Consider the following 16,492-nt stretch of genomic DNA (forward strand, 5'->3'; position numbering starts at 1 on the left):
GCATTCCAGGCATCAACTACCCTCTCCGTAAAGTAGAATTTCCTAACATTGCCCCTGAATCTACCACCCCTCAACCTCAAATTATGTCCCCTGGTTTTACCATTTTCCTTTCTCTGGAAAAGATTTTGTTCTATGTTAGTACCCTTCAATTATTTTAACGTCTGAATCATATCTCCCCTGTCCCTCCTTTCCTCTAGGAGTCTAGGGTATACATATTCAGGACTTTCAATCTCTCCTCATACGTCTTCTGGCGCAAGCCTCCTATCATTTTCGTTGCCCTCCTCTGGACCGCTTCAAGTCTTCTAACGTCCTTCGCCAGATATGGTCTCCAAAACTGAACACAATACTCCAAGTGGGGCCTCACCAACGACCTGTACAGGGGCATCAACACCTTCTTCCTTCTACTGGCTACAACTCTCTTTATACAGCCCAGCATCCTTCTGGAAGCAGCTACTGCCTTGTCACACTGGTTTTTTTCCTTTAGATCTTCAGACACTATCTCCCCAAGGTCCCTCTCCCGTCCTTGCATATCATCTTCTCAGCTCCCAGCATATAAGGTTCCTTCCGATTATTAATCCCCAAATGTATTACTCTGCATTTCTTTGCATTGAATTTTAGTTGCCAGGCATTAGACCATTCCTCTAACTTTTGCAGATCCTTTTTCATATTTTCCACTCCCTCTTCGGTTTCTGCTCTGTTACAAATCTTGGTATCATCCGCAAAAAGGCAAACTTTTCCTTCTAACCCTTCAGCAATTACACTCACAAACATATTGAATAGGATCATCCCCAGCACCAAACCCTGAGGGACTCCACTACTCACCTTTCCTTCCTCCGAGTGACTTCCATTAACCACCACCCTCTGGCGTCTGTCTGACATCCAGTTTCTAACCTAGTTTACCACTTTGGCTCTTAACTTCAGCCCTTCAAGTTTGTTCAACAGCCTCCTATGAGGAACTGTATCAAAGGCTTTGCTGAAATCTAAGTAAATTACATCTAGCATATGTCCTCGATCCAGCTCTCCGGTCACCCAATAAAAAAATTCAATCAGGTTTGTTTGGTACGATTTACCTTTTGTAAAGCCATGTTGCTTCAGATCCTAGCCCATTAGATTCAAGGAAATACACTATCTTTTCTTTCAGCAACACTTCCATTACTTTTCCAACAACTGAAGTGAGGCTCACTGGCCTGTAGTTTCCCGCTTCATCACTGTGACCACTTTTGTGAACAGGGACCACATCCGTTCTCCACCAATCCTCAGGAACCACTCCCATCTCCAGAGATTTGTTGAACAAGTCTTTAATAGGACCCACCAGAACCTCTCTGAGCTCCCTCCCAGAGATAGATCCAGTCCGGTCCCATCGCTTTGTCCACTTTCAGTTTTTTCAAGTTGCTCATAAACACTCTCCTCCGTGAACAGTGCAGAATCTACTCCATTTTTTTGTGTTACTTTGCCAGACAATCTCGGTCCTTTTCCAGAATTTTCTTCTGTGAACACAGAACAGAAGAATTTGTTTAGCACGTTTGCTTTTTCCTCATCACTCTCCGCATCTTTTAGTTTAGCAATTCCATTTTTCATCTTTCTCTTTTCACTAATATATCTGAAAATAAATTTATCTCCCTTTTTTACATTTTTAGCCATTTGTTCTTCCGCATGCGCTTTCGCCAGATGTATCTCTCTCTTGGCTTCTTTCAGTTCCACCCTGTAGTCCTTTCTGCACTCCTCTTCTTCGTTTTATTTTTATATTTCATGAATGCCAACTCTTTCACCTTTATTTTCTCCGCAACTAGTTTGGAGAACCATATCGGTTTCCTTTTTCTCTTGTTTTTATTTATTTTCTTCACATAAAGGTCTGTAGCCATTTTTATCGCTCCTTTCAGCTTAGACCACTGTCTTTCCACTTCTCTTATGTCCTCCCATCCTAACAGCTCTTTCTTCAGGTACTCTCCCATTTCATTAAAGTCCATACATTTGAAATCTAGGACATTAAGTATCGTGTGGCCGCTCTCCACTTTAGCCGTTATATCAAACCAAACTATTTGATGATTGCTACTTCCCAGGTGAGCACCCACTCAAACATTAGAGATACTCTCTCCATTTATGAGGATCAGATCCAATATCGCTTTTTCCCTCGTGAGTTCCATCACCATTTGTCTGAGTAGAGTCTCTTGAAAGGCATCCACAATCTCCCTACTTCTTTCTGATTCAGCAGACGGAACATTCCAGTCCGCATTCAGCAGGTTGAAATCTCCCAATTCTGGTTACAGAATCCAGCTTTTAGGCGAAGGACTGGCTCCTCCGCCTAAAAGCTCTTGTGTTGGGCATTTGGGACTTAGGCTTTTTTTGGTTGTTTATATGTTGTTAGTGTAGACATAGTGGTGGTCTAGGCATTTAAACAACTGAACGTAGAGGCAGGCCATTATCACAAAAACCCTCCTTTTGGATGTTTTTTTTTTCTAATGGACATTTTCCCTGCTTCTACTTTCAACGTTTAGGGTTATTAGGCCAAAAGGGGACTTAGACTTTTGTTTTTTTTTATTATGCCCCCTCTAGCTCTCCTATTTTATTTTTTAGACTTCTAGAATTTGTAAACAGACACATCAAATTGTGTTTTTCCCTACATCCCATTCCTGGTGTTGGGGGGAAGGGGGGTCTTCTAATTTCATTTTCCTCATACCTCTTAAATCCTGCTATTCTTCAGATGAAGCGAGCATGGTCTCCTACCTGCTGCTCATGCCAGCTTGAACCTTCCCTCTGATGTAACTTCTGGTACCATGAACAGGAAGTTATGTCAGAGAGAAAGTTCAGGGCCAGCATGAGCAGTGAGTAGGATTCATTGCTTACTGCTGTTGAAGAATAGCAAGATTTAAGAGAAACCGGGGGAATACAGTTAAGAGACACCCTCATTACTAAGAGTTGGGGGGGGGGGTACACCGAGGAGAAGAGAGATGCTGGGCTGATGCTGGCTCTGTAAAAATGGCACCTGGGGTGATCTGCTTCCCCACCAACCTTACTGTGCCACTGCTCTCACCCACCTGAATGCTATCCTGTCCTACAACTTTAGTTCAGATAGCAAAAGCGTTCAGTATTTTTGCTTGATAATAAGTAACATGCCTATGAACAAAGTCGCTACTATAGTTAGCCTATAGTCTATATAGCCATGGCCATAGGCACTGCTGCTGAAGTGTGCTGTAATGAGGTTCTGCACTAAGGGGTACCAGCACCCATTTCCAGTTCCTCTATCATTGGACTGAAGAGCAGTTATGAGTGATGACTTCTCTGTACTCCTAAATCACATGGCCCATAGATTCAAAAAGCTTCTGACACTGTCTATCCCCAGCCCTTCCCCAGTAAAATTTTAGAAATCAGCTGGTAGATTTTGACTTGTTTTTTTTTGCCAGCTCGTCTCCGTTCAATATGTTTTAGAGAGGTGACTTTTTAATCAAACTGGGTGGTGAGAAGAGAAGCCAATGAAGAAACATGTGACAAAGTGTGTGGATCCATTCTCCTCCTAGGCCTAACCAGATCAACTCACATGGGGGTGAGGCAGTCATGGCAGAATTATGAAATAAAAACAGAAAAGGGAGTTATAGAAGTTGAGGGGAAAAGGGAGATGGAGAGGTGGTGAGGGAACTGAAGAAATTAGATAGTATGGGAAAGGTCTTTGGAGAAGAAGATGACAAAAGGGGAAGGTCTCAGTAAAGTGTAAAGGGAGTAAATTCAGACAGGAATGAATACAACAACACAGAGGGTGGTAGACACATGGAACGCGCTTCCGGAGGAAGTGATAGGCCAGAACTCTGTACAAGGATTCAAGAAGGGTTTGGATAGGTTCCTGGAGGAACCTTTAAATGTAATGTTATGTGTGTTATTTGTATTTTAGATAATTGTTTGCTTAATTTAACAATTGCAAGTGTGTCACCAACTATTTTATTTGTACATCGCCTTGAATTTTGAATTGGCGATAAATCAAAAATACCTAATAAACTTGGAAACTTGGAGGATAAGGGGATAGAGGGGTACAGATAGAACTTGAGGTAGGTTATAGAAGTGGTCAGAAACCACTTCACAGGTCGCAGACCTGATGGGCCGCCGCGGGAGCGGACCGCTGGGCGAGATGGACCTCGGTCTGACCCAGTGGAGGCAACTTCTTATGTTCTTAACAAAAAAAACCTGGGTTTGATAAGAGGGTAAGAGACAGAAGAAGATAGATGATGGCAGTGACAGAGATGAGTACAGAAGGTAGAAATTAAATTAGATCAGGTGTGGGAGAAATGCATGTTAAAGATCCTTATTTTCTTGATTCATTTATTTCTGAATAGAATATTTTTTAGTTGATGTGCTTATTTTTCTTTTGTCACTGTCATAACTTTGTCCTTTTCCAGTGTCAAAAGGCATTTTGTGCTGAATGCTATTGAAATTTAGGGGTGTGTGTGGGGTGGGGGGGGGGGATTCATGAAAAAGCATTAAGCACGTAAGTAAACATTAACACATTAGCACACACTTTCGCGTTAGCATGCACTAACGTGCTCAATGCCCTTTCATGAATCCCTCCTTAAAAAATATATGTATGCTACATATATTGGTTACACTGTTAACTTTATATTTTGTCTTAAATACCCTATGCAAGTTACATATGTGAACTATTTATACAAATCTATCTACAGTTCAGTCCATATAAAAAATATTTTAGAAAAGCAACCATGGATTTCAGTACTATTACATCAGAAAACAATTATCACAGATTCAGTATTCAGAGAATACCTTAATGCAAAATTATTGTTTTTCCTTTCTGTAGTCTTGTAATTTAAATTGTATGGATTAAATAATAAATCAGACTTGTGGGACCTACAATGAAAGTTTTTATGTTCATTTAGATGCACCATAGATCTTTCTGCTAGACAAGAAGTAGTAATTATTTGCCTTCAATACCAGTCAGCTTCATCAAAGGTAAACAATTCAAATGAAGCATATCTCAACCTTTGTGTATGAAAGAAAGGAAGAAAACTTTCTTAAATGCACAAAAAAGGCCTTTTTGTTTCAAGTTGGTGCTGGGATAGATCATTGGTGGTGGTTCCTCTCTCCCTTATTTCTTTTATTTTGAATTTATTTCCATTTTTCTTCATCATTCATTAACTTTCCAATCTTTTAATTCTTCCTTTTGTTTATAACTCAATTCAAACATATTTGTCTTAACAGCAATTTAATTTTTTCATTTTTCCCCCGTATCTGTTCATTGGTTCTATGGCTTAACGGTCTCAATAGCAGTGGACATTTTACTTACCCTTTTGCAGGACGATTTCTCTTATAAATTCTCCGTTGCTTACCAAATTGAAAGCAGAACATTGTGGAGGATGTGGGGGATATGCATCAACAGAGGAGGTAGCACCTGGTGGCATCCAGCATGCCAGTGGGGATGCAGTCATTCTGTCCGCTCAGTTGGAGGGCCCGGCAGCGATCGGAGAGTCCTTTCAGCTCTACTCTTCTGCTGTGCAATGGCCTGCTCCAGCCCTTTCGGCCTTTGCCTGGTGGTGTGGTCTGGCGGGGATTGGGATGGTGTTGTTGTTTTCTTGCCGCTGGTCTTACCTCCTGCTCGGTGGTGGGACAGAGCCCGATGAAGAAGAACCGCCGGTGTCTGTGACTGATGGAGCCAGAGATGATGTGGCAGAGGCCCTCAACCAAAGCTGAATGAAATCAAAGACCCCAGTGAATCGACTCCATTTGCAGCTGTTCCTCTACCGGTGACAGAAATATTGACTTGACTCCCTCTCATGTCATCAGGAGCCCAGGGTCTGGAGTCTATGGGGCCCCGTATTGAAGATCTTCTGTGGCTGGCCGGCCCTCCCATTTTCTAAGATCAAATGATTGAACTCTACATTGACTGAATTAAGCTTTTAATTTTTCCCTTTGACTGGTAGTATATTTTATTTTAAGTGTATTACATTTTGCTAATTTATGTTATATTCTTACATTCTTCTTCGGGTTTCTCTATTATACCTTTCCCTCTCAGGTATTTTGCTTTTCTACCTGTTTGGTATTTTTATTTATATCTTTCTTTCTTTTAATATATACGCAGTTTGTACTACTACTTCTTAGGCACTTTAGCTATATTGTAATCCAAATTTACCTATGTGCCTTACTACTTCATACAAATGTTTTTTATTTATTACCATTGTTAAAATTCTCTTCTTGTACTTACATTTTTGTAACTGCATTGAACTGAAAGGCATTTTGCGGTATATAAATAGTCTTATGTTATAAAATGAATAACTTGCCTTGAAACTTTTCCATCCACTTCAGAGCAAAGATATGTGACTACTAATCAGTGGCTTACCAAGGGAGGGGGCGGGAGGGGGCGGGGGGGGGGTCCGCCCCGGGTGCAGCCCGCCCCGGGTGCAGCCTTAGGGGGGAGCACAGCCGGCCAGCTCTGGAAAATTCCTGGGCTGCAACGGCGACGGCACTCAGCGGCATCGGCGACCCACCTCCGTGACAGCACTTAGCGGCATCGGCGCCCCCCCGCCACTTCACTCAAGTTCGGCCTCCTTCTCCCGGCATCAACAGAACTTCAGATCGGCAACACAGTGCTCAGTCAAAAGCTTCCCTCTGACTCAGCTTTCTGTTTCCACCCAGGCAGTTCAGTCAGAGGGAAACTTTTGACTGAGCACCGCATTGCCGATCTGAAGTTCTGTTGATGCCGGGGGTAGAAGGAGGCCCGTTGCCGATCTTAAGTATCATCGCGGGGAGGGGGGGGGGGCGTTGCCAATCTTGTTCCTAAAATCAGAAAGGTGAGGAAGGGAGAAAGATGGGCCTGTGGTGGATGGAGAGATTGAGAGAAGGGGACAGATGATGGAAGTGGGGAGAAGGGGCAGATGATGGGAGTGGGGAGAGAGAAGAGGGCAGATGTTGGAAGTGGGGGGAAGAGAGAGAAGGGGCAGATGATGGAAGTGGAGAGAAGGGGCAGATGATGGAAGTGAGGAGAAGGGAGAGCAAATGCTGAATGGAAGTGGATGGAAAGAGGGATAAAGAAAAAGGACATATGCCGGATGGGGGAAGAAGATAGAGTTAGTGAGATAGTGGAGGGGTGAAGGAAAGGCTGGCATGCTGTGGGTAGACATAGTGAAAAGAGGGAAACTGAGGACTGTATAGTAAGAAAGAATTTAATTTAGACAGAGGTAGAAAATAAAGAAGGAAGACCAGAGAAGGAAAGGGAAGAGAGAGAGGCTAGAGAGATGACAGAGAATGGGGAAGGAGACAGAGATATCAGATCTGAGTAGAGTAAATGAGAAGAGAGAGATGCTAAAAACCACTGGGGAGGGAGGGAAAGAGAGATGAAAGGAGAAAGATGCCAGACCATGAGGGAACAGAGGGAAGATGATGGATGCCAGACCAAAGGGGGTGGGGGTCTAGAGGAGAGATGGCAGGGGAATACAGACAGTTTCTGGAATGGGCAGACAGTGGATGGAACGGGCAGTTGCTGGATTGAAGGGACAGGGCAGATACTGGAAGGAAAAGAGTGAAAAGAAGATAAAAGCAGAAACCAGAGACAACAAAAGGTAGAAAAAAAATCATTTTATTTCTATTTTGTCATTAGAATATATCAGATTTGAAATATATATCCTGCTAGAGACATATCTGGGGACTGCAAAGCCCAGGCAGTGCTTCTTTAGCTTCCAGCTAATTTAGGGCTCTCTCGGACCAGTGGGCAGTTGCCCTAGTTGCACTACCCTAACACTATTCCTGTCATGTGTGACTGCAGTATTCTGTTAGCATGATATTTCTGTGTAGCATTCTATAATAATTTGTTCAGTTTTCTTGATAGTAGAGGGGATATAAGTGAAGGGGAGGGGAGACAGGGGTTTTGTTGGTCCTTGCTCTGTATATTTATATTTATAAAATGACAATTGTACAGAATATTGTAATAATAATAATAATAACTTTATTTTTCTATACCGCCATAGTCAAACTGACTTCTAGGCGGTTCACATAGAAAGAAGGCTGGACAATCAGCGAATTACATAATGCAAGAAGAAGGAAGTTACATAATAATTAGGGAAGCATAGGGAAGGAATACATGAGAGAAAGAAATTACATATTACATTGGGGTAATAAGGGGAAAGAATATCTGAGAGAGATCGTCTGATTAGGCAAGGAATTTGTCAAATAGAGCGGTTTTAATTGATTTCGGAATGTGTTGTAGGTCTGTCTGGCTTTGTTTATGTTTCTTTTTGTACTTTAATAAAATATGTTCAATATAAAATCATAACTGAGACTTGTACGGATGGGATCAGATGGTTTGCAGGGACTGAGCTTGCGGAGACGAGGTGGAAATGCGTTTTTTTAAATTTCAGTCTTAGTAGTTTGCTGGTCCACAAAATAATTATTTTATTTCTGCCGGTCCATGGGTGTAAAAAGGTTGAAAAATACTGCTCTACAGCAGAGTCGGCAGCTGCGCTGAGGTACAGGAAGGTCCCCCGATGACTGGTCTGTTGGCTTTGCTCCAGAAGTAAGTTATGTCGGAGAGGGTGGACCCGGCAGACGCAGTCATCGCAGGTCCTTGCCGCAACTCCCTGCATCTGCCAGGTCAACCCCCTCCGACGTAACTTACTTCTTCCGGAGCAAAGCCTGGAGTCATTGCAGTTCCTTCCAGCATGCGGCTGCCGACTCTGCTCTAGAGCAAGTACGTCTGAGTGGGTTGGACCAGCAGCCAGAAACTACAGTCATCGCGAGAAAGGAGTAGGACAGCTGGAATGAAAGAGTGGTGCAGGGAGAGAAAGGGGGCAGGGTGGTATGGAAGGGAAGTGCTGATGGAATTGATGTACAGAGAAAGGGGAGGGAGACATAAGGGGGAAGGATACTGGATGGAATTGGATTGGAGGGAAAGAAAGGGGGCAGATGCTGATTGAAGAGGGGTGGATGGAGAGAGAAAGGGCAGACATGGGATGATAGTGTGGCGGATAGAGGGGGAGCCTATGCTGGATGGAAGTGCAGATGGGAGAGATAAGGGAAAGGGAGGAGAGAATGAGGGGAGCAGACGATGGAAGTGGACAGAGAGAGAGGAGAAGGTACTAGATGGAAGGGGTAGAGAAAGAGGGCACATGATGGAAGGAGGGGATAAATAAAAGGAGGGCACATGATGGGGGGAAAATGCCTGAGTTAGGGGGAAATACTGGCGAGCTGTAGGTAGACAGTAAAAAAAGGAAATTGATGAGAGGATAGTAAGAACGTAGTCTAGATGGATGCAGAAAATAAATTGAAAAGGAAAATGAGGGAAGAAAGGGATTGCAGAAGAGAGGTGTGGGAGAGGGAAGGAGAGGAGAGAGATGCCAAACCAATGGGGGTGAAAGGAGAGATGGAAGGGGAGGCATACAGTTTCTGGAAGGGGCATAGAAGGAGAGAAGATGCCATATAGGGGCAGAGAGATGGCAGACAGTGGATGGAAGGAAGAGAGTAACAAGAAGATGAGGAAAGCAGAAACCAGAATAGACAAAGATAGAACAAAAAAATTCTATTTATTTATTGCTTAGGAGATATGTGTCACTGTTTCTGTGGTGTTGCATTGTATGCAGAGTCCAGCTTCTTGCTGGTTCAATTTAATCTTTGTCTATGTATTTCTATTTTATTCCCCCTTTTACAAAACTGTGGAGCGTATTTTAGCACCAGCCGTGGTGGTAGCAGCTCTGATGCTCAGAATTCTATGAGCATCAGAGCTGTTATCACCGTGGCTAAAATCCACACTACAACACTACAGTTTTGTAAAAGGGGGAGGGGTTAGTTTGTGATGACATATTCCATACTAGGCGAAGGTGTTTTCTGTGTTCTGTGTGTTCGAAAGACATGCTTTTCTGTTAGGATTGACGGTGTAGGATTGATCTGTACATTACTAAACAAGCCTCCACATTATGGAGGCTTGTTTAGTTTTACAATGGGTTTATTGATGTTGTACTGCTCACTGCAGTATGTAAGATGCTGCCTTTTCCTAGGTACTCATGTGTGACATGTGTCGTGTTACTAAAAATCATGTTTTTAGTACAGATGGGGGGTGGTGCCAAAAAATGATGGGCTAGGTACGCCACTGCTACTAATTACTGTGTGAGTCAGTGATTCTCCCTCAATTATGATGATATTATACCACCAGGCAACAGGTGGGTGCTAATCAGAGAGGTAAGGAACTACAACCCCAAGGATGCCCTATGCTCAGCAGCTTAGGACTGAGCTACCTGAGAAGAGGTAGAAGAACTGATGAGTCACGGGGGTGGGACCCAGGCAGACATATCTTTTTCAGTTTAAAATTCATTCAAAGAGATCCCAGAGTGAGATGAGGTTTCCAAATCTAGAGGCTGATACAAGTCTCAAGAAACACTCTCCAGGAGAATTCCCTAGCTGTGGGTTAAGGGGGATCCTAGGAAGTTAAGTCTGGAAAGGACTGTTGACATTGTGAGACTATTGATACTTGACTGGCTGAGGTAAGCCCAACTTATTACAGTGCTCCCCCACAAATTTGCGGTTGGCGGTCCGGTCATTCGCGGCATTTTCCGATCGTGAATGACCAGGCAGGAGAGGGTAGCCGGAGTGCCGACGAGTGAAGGAAATCGCTTGCTGTATGCTCTGACCGCCTCTTCCTGTACTAAGGTTAGGCCTTACCAATCGGGAGCTGCATGTCAAAGCAACTTCTGATTGATGAGGCCTGACTTTAGTACAGGAAGAGGTGGTTGGAGCATACAGCAAATTATTTTCTTCACCCGCCGGCACTCCGGATGCCCTCTCCTGTCTCCCCTGCCTAAAAAATGTATTTGTGGTTTTTCAAAATTTGTGGGGGTTCCTGGAACGTAACCCCCATGAATTTTGAGGAAGTACTGTATTCTGAAAACTATGGAATATGTTCATGGGTCTGACTGGGACTGTTTATTTGAATAAACTACTTCCCCTAAGCTTGTGAGGGAATAAGCTCAAAAGAGTGTGTAAATAAAAGCTTTTCCTTATGCCTTCCATCAGTGTCTATGCTGGTTTGAATACATGTGGACGGGGCTCAGGAAGGACTGTACTCTAAGAACATAAGAATTGCCACTGCTGGGTCACATCAGTGGTCCATCGTGCCCAGCAGTCTGCTCACGCGGCAGCCCCCAGGTCAAAGACCTGTGCCCTAACCGAGACCAGGCCTACCTGCGTTCGTTCCGGTTCAGCAGGAACTTGTCCAACATTGTCTTGAATCCCTGGAGCGTGTTTTCCCTTATAACAGACTCCAGAACAGCATCCCAGTTATCTACCACTCGCTGGGTGAAGAAGAACTTCCTTACGTTCGTACGGAATCTATTCCCTTTTAACTTCAGAGAGTTCCCTCTCATTCTCTCTACCTTGGAGAGGGTGAAAAACCTGTCTTTATCTACTAAGTCTATTCCCTTCATTATCTTGAATGTTTCGATCATGTCTCCTCTCAGTCGCCTCTTTTCAAGGGAGAACAGGCCCAGCTTCTCTAATCTCTCACTGTATGGCAACTCCTCCAATCCCTTAACCATTTTAGTCACTTTTCTCTAGACCCTTTCAAGTAGTACTGTGTCCTTCTTCATGTACGGAGACCACTGCTGGACGCAGTATTCCAGGTGAGGGTGTACCATGGCCCAGTACAGCGGCATGATAACCTACTCCAATCTGTTCGTGATTCCCTTCTTAATCATTCCTAGCATTCTGTTTGCCCTTATCACCGCCGCCGCGCATTGTGCAGACGGCTTCATTGACTTATCAAGTAGTACTCCCAGGTCTCTTTCCTGGGGGGTCTCTCCAAGTACCGCCCCGTACATCTTGTATTCGTGTATGGGATTTTTGATACCGACATGCATGATCTTACACTTATCCACATTGAACCTCATTTGCCATATCGCTGCCCATTTCTTGAGCATGGTTATGTCGCTTTGCAGATCTTCACAATCCCCCTACATCTTCACTACTCTGAATAACTTTGTATCGTCTGCAAATTTAATCACCTCACTTGTCGTACCCATTTCCAGATTGTTTATGAATATGTTGAGGAGCACAGGTCCAAGCACCGAGCCCTGCGGCACCCCACTGGTGATATTCTTCCAGTCCGAGTATTGTCCTGTTTCCTATCCGCTAGCCAGTTTTTAATCCACGTGAGTATTTCACCTTCTACTTCATGGCTCTCAATTTTTCGAAGTAGTCGTTCATGCGGAACCTTGTCGAACACCTTCTGAAAATCCAGATATACAATTTCGACCAGGTCACCCTTGTCTATCTGCCTGTTTACTCCCTTAAAGAAGTGCAGCAAGTTCGTCAAGGAAGATCGTCCTTTGCTGAAGCCGTTCTGACTGGTCCTCATCAGATTGTGTCTGTCAAGGTGATCAATGATGTGGTCCTTTATCAGCACCTCTACCATCTTTCCCGGTACTGAGGTCAGACTCACCAATCTGTAGTTTCCAGGATCTCCCCTCGAACCTTTTTTGAAGATCAGTGTAACATTTGCCACCTTCCAGTCTTTCAGAATCCTTCCCGATCTGATCGACAGATTGGCTATTAGTTGAAGCAGTTCAGCTATAGTACCTTTCAGTTCCTTAATGACCCTCGGAAGGATGCCATCCGGTCCCGAGGATTTGTCACACTTAAGCCTATCAATCTACCTGCATATTTCATCTAGACATGACGTCAACCTTGTCAATTTCCCGTCTTCGCCTCCAGCGTATAGCCTGTCGGGTTCCGATATGTTGTGTATATCCTCTTTGGTAAATACAGACACAAAAAATGTGTTCAGTTTATCAACGATGGCAATGGCTTTGTCATCCTTTAGCACTCTGCCACATTATGGAGGCACCACTGGAAGCTGTACAGTCTCTGACACAGAGAGACTAGCCCAGGTACAGAGGCTGGGGCCCTTAGTATAGAAAGTTATTTTTCATTTTGCTGGAGCAGCCAATGCAGATCAGCTCCTATGGCACAGATAGTAAGAGACATTAAAGCAAATATATAGGGCTGGATAAGCAGGATTTTATTTGAGTTATTTGCTTTATTTGAGTACTGCTTTAACCAAGGAAAAAGAAAGTGCTGACAGACTTAATTAAGCCACTATAGACACCTGGCTCAACCAGCAGCCCTTCTGTGCATTGCAACTCTGTGAAAGTGAGAGGTGCTTTAATTACCTCACTGATTTCAGATGGAAGTAGCTAACACAGCTCAACAGAGAGGGGGGGGGGAAAGATAAAAACTTTAAAGCTACAAAGAGGGGAAAATACCACAGGATTTGCTGGAAATCCTGGTGTTGATTTAGTCAGTGCACCAGTTTACTGGAAAGACCAGAATGGGTATATGAGAGGAAGATGGCAGTGCACATTGCTGCTCTTACAACAGGATCCTGGCAAACCCAAAGAAGCACAAGAGGTTAAGTGTCATGGAGTCAGTAATCAAGCAAGAAAGAACCAAGAGGCTGGGCCACAGAGGGAACCAGTTTGTGAGTCCAGGAGTTCTGCAAAATCAAAAAGGACTAAAAAATCTAAGACGGAAAAGGGGAGTCAGGATGGTCCCCATGTAGAGGTTAAGTGCTGGTTTCAAGCACAGTCCAAGAGGGGTGAGAACCACAGTCCTGATGATTTGGAAGAGACTGAAGAATTGATCAGTTATCTGCCATGTTATCTATACCAGGTGAAGAAAGAAAAACTGTGACAGATCACCAGGTAGAGGTTCAATACCCACCTCGGGACCTAGATATGGAGCTAGAGGCAGCTAACCACTTTATTGAAGATATAATAGAAGACCAGAGGTCAGTGGCTGAGTGTGTGCTCCAGTTAAAGGGGGAGTAGAAATTCCTCGAAGAGCAACTGTTAAAATTGAAGACCAGTTGAGAAATCAAAAGGAGAAAGTATAAGAAAGCGAAAGCACATTGCAGAATTTAGAGGCAGAGAATGTAAGACTCCAGATAATCCTAGACCAAAAATCTAAGATGATAAAGGAGCAGAGTACCCAGTCCCAGGAGGGGGATGGGGCAATAACAGAAAACCAAGCAAGGCTGGAGGAGTTCCACTCCTGAGAGGATCAGTTAGAGAAAGAGAGAGAATAGGGTAGGAGCCAGAATGCCTGGCAACAATCCCAATTGAAAGCCAAGATACAAGAGCTGTTGAATGTCAAAGACTGCCTGAAACAGAAAGAAGAGGAGGTTATCCAGCTGCAGGAGCAGTTTACTTATGTGATGTCCTGAAATGCAACACTGCAGATGCATGTAACAAAGCTAATTGTGGAAGGAGAAAAGGCAAAAGAGCTCACACAGGTTGCAGAAAAGTATCTCTCCCTCCTGGCTTTTCCTCCTAGGTATGCATATTGAGATCTTTAAGTCTCTCCCCTTACACCTTATTATGAAAACCACACATCATTTTAGTAGCCTTCTTCTAGACCAACTCCATACATTTTATATCTTTTTGAAGGTGCAGTCTCCAGAATTGTACACAATATTCTAAATGAGGTCTCACCAGAGTCTTATACAGGGGCATCAATACCTCCTCTTTCCTACTGTCCATACCTCTTTCTATGCACTCTAGCATCCTTCTAGCTTTCTACATCACCTTTCCAACCTGTTTGGCCACCTTAAGATCATCACATACAATCACATCCAAGTCCCGCTTTTCTGTCATACATATAAGTTCTTCACCCCCTAAACTGTTCCTGGAGGAAAAGTCCATAGAATGCTATTGAGAAAGATATGGGAGAAACCTCTGCTTGCCCTAGACTGGTAGCAAAGAATGTTACTACTATTTGGGTTTTGCCAGGTACTGTGACCTGGATTGTCCACTATTGGAGACAGGATACTGGGATAGATAGATCATTAGTCTCACCCAGTATGGCTGTTATGTTCTTAAGTGCAATAGATGCCCATATAATTTACAATAGTCTATAAGTTATATATGGAAGAGCCTCACCTACTTTATATCCCACCTATGCTTCCATCTTCATAAACGATTCAAACAGAACCTTCTAACAGGAGAAGAAAAATGTTTCAAACCAAGAGTAATCTCCCCTGCCCCAAAAATAGAAGGGTGAGGGGGAGAGACAGCTCAAACAATACTGTACTAATTAAGCAAATAATTGTAGTAAAGGAAAGCCCTCAGTCATACAGCTTGCACAGGGGGATAACCCCTGAGGCTCCAGCTGTCACAAGTATAAACCCAATAAAGGGTATTAACTGTGAAACATCCCTGGGCTAACCTTATGTGAATTGAATATGCTGCACAATGCAGTCCCAAATCAATAAAACATCCCAGAAAGCTTTTTTAATTATGAGAAATCTACGTAAAATAAGAAAATTCTTCGACCCAGCACAATTCAGGCTAATTGTCCAATCCCTAGTCTTAGGTCTCCTGGACTATTGCAATTTCCTCTATCTACCTTGTCCTGCCAACATGATAAAACAACTTCAGACTATACAAAACACTGCCCTCAGACTGATCTACTCCCTGAGAAAATATGATCATATTACAACTGCCTTCCTAGACTCTCACTGGCTACCTATGCAAGCACGAATTCAATTCAAATTCTACTGTCTATTATTCAAAGCATTATACGGTTCCGCCCCTCCCTATCTAAACAACCGCCTAAACCAGATCCTCACCTCAAGACAAAGAAGAACTCCGAACCCTTTTGCCTTCCCTCCACTCAAGGGCACTCAGCGCAAAAAGATGTTTGATAACCTTCTGGCAACGCAAGCAGCAAAACTTAACCACTCCATCTCCAACCTGTTGATGGCAACGGGCGACTTCAAAACTTTTCGAAAAGAAATCAAAACTCTACTTTTCAAAAAATGTATCCAGATATCTTAACTCAACCCTTCCCCCTCCTCCTAGATAAATTCTCCCCCAAAACCTCCACTTAAATAATCTCTTCCTCCACAAAACACCAACCAAGTATTCAGATCCCTGAAATGTAATGTAATCTTATTTGTACTCTAACTGTAATCTATTTGTTATATCACACAGTAACGTAGTCAATTTAATATCCAATTTGCAAGTTCTTCCAGAATTAATCCAGCTACCTCTCCTCCCTTGTAACCAAAAAAAACCCAACAACCAATACTGTTGTAACTTCACTGGAAATGTCCAGTTAGCTCTTTTGTAATCCGCCTTGAACTGCAAGGTATAGGCGGAATAGAAGTCCCTAATATAATGTAATGTAAACCAGTGCACAAACCAATGTGCTAAAGGTGAAAAATCAATAATAATAACGTATAACAGATTGTTAAAGCTGTCTCTACCACCTCATCCGGGGAAGGTGAGCGACCAAGATCAGCCGAGCAGGCACAGGTGAAAACAAAATCAACAGCGGGAAGTACTTAGCTTCTCCAACATAGCAGAAGAAGTAGCCAGCCAAGATGAAGCTCGTCCTTTATTGGGTTTATACTTGTGACAGCTGGAGCCTCAGGGGTTATCCCCCTGTGCAAGCTGTGTGGCTGAGGGCTTTCCTTTACCACAATTATTTGCTTTATTAGTATAGTGTTGTTTGAGCT

The sequence above is a fragment of the Geotrypetes seraphini genome, chromosome 2 (genome assembly GCF_902459505.1).
Source record: "Geotrypetes seraphini chromosome 2, aGeoSer1.1, whole genome shotgun sequence".
In the NCBI taxonomy this organism is placed as follows: Eukaryota; Metazoa; Chordata; class Amphibia; order Gymnophiona; family Dermophiidae; genus Geotrypetes; species Geotrypetes seraphini.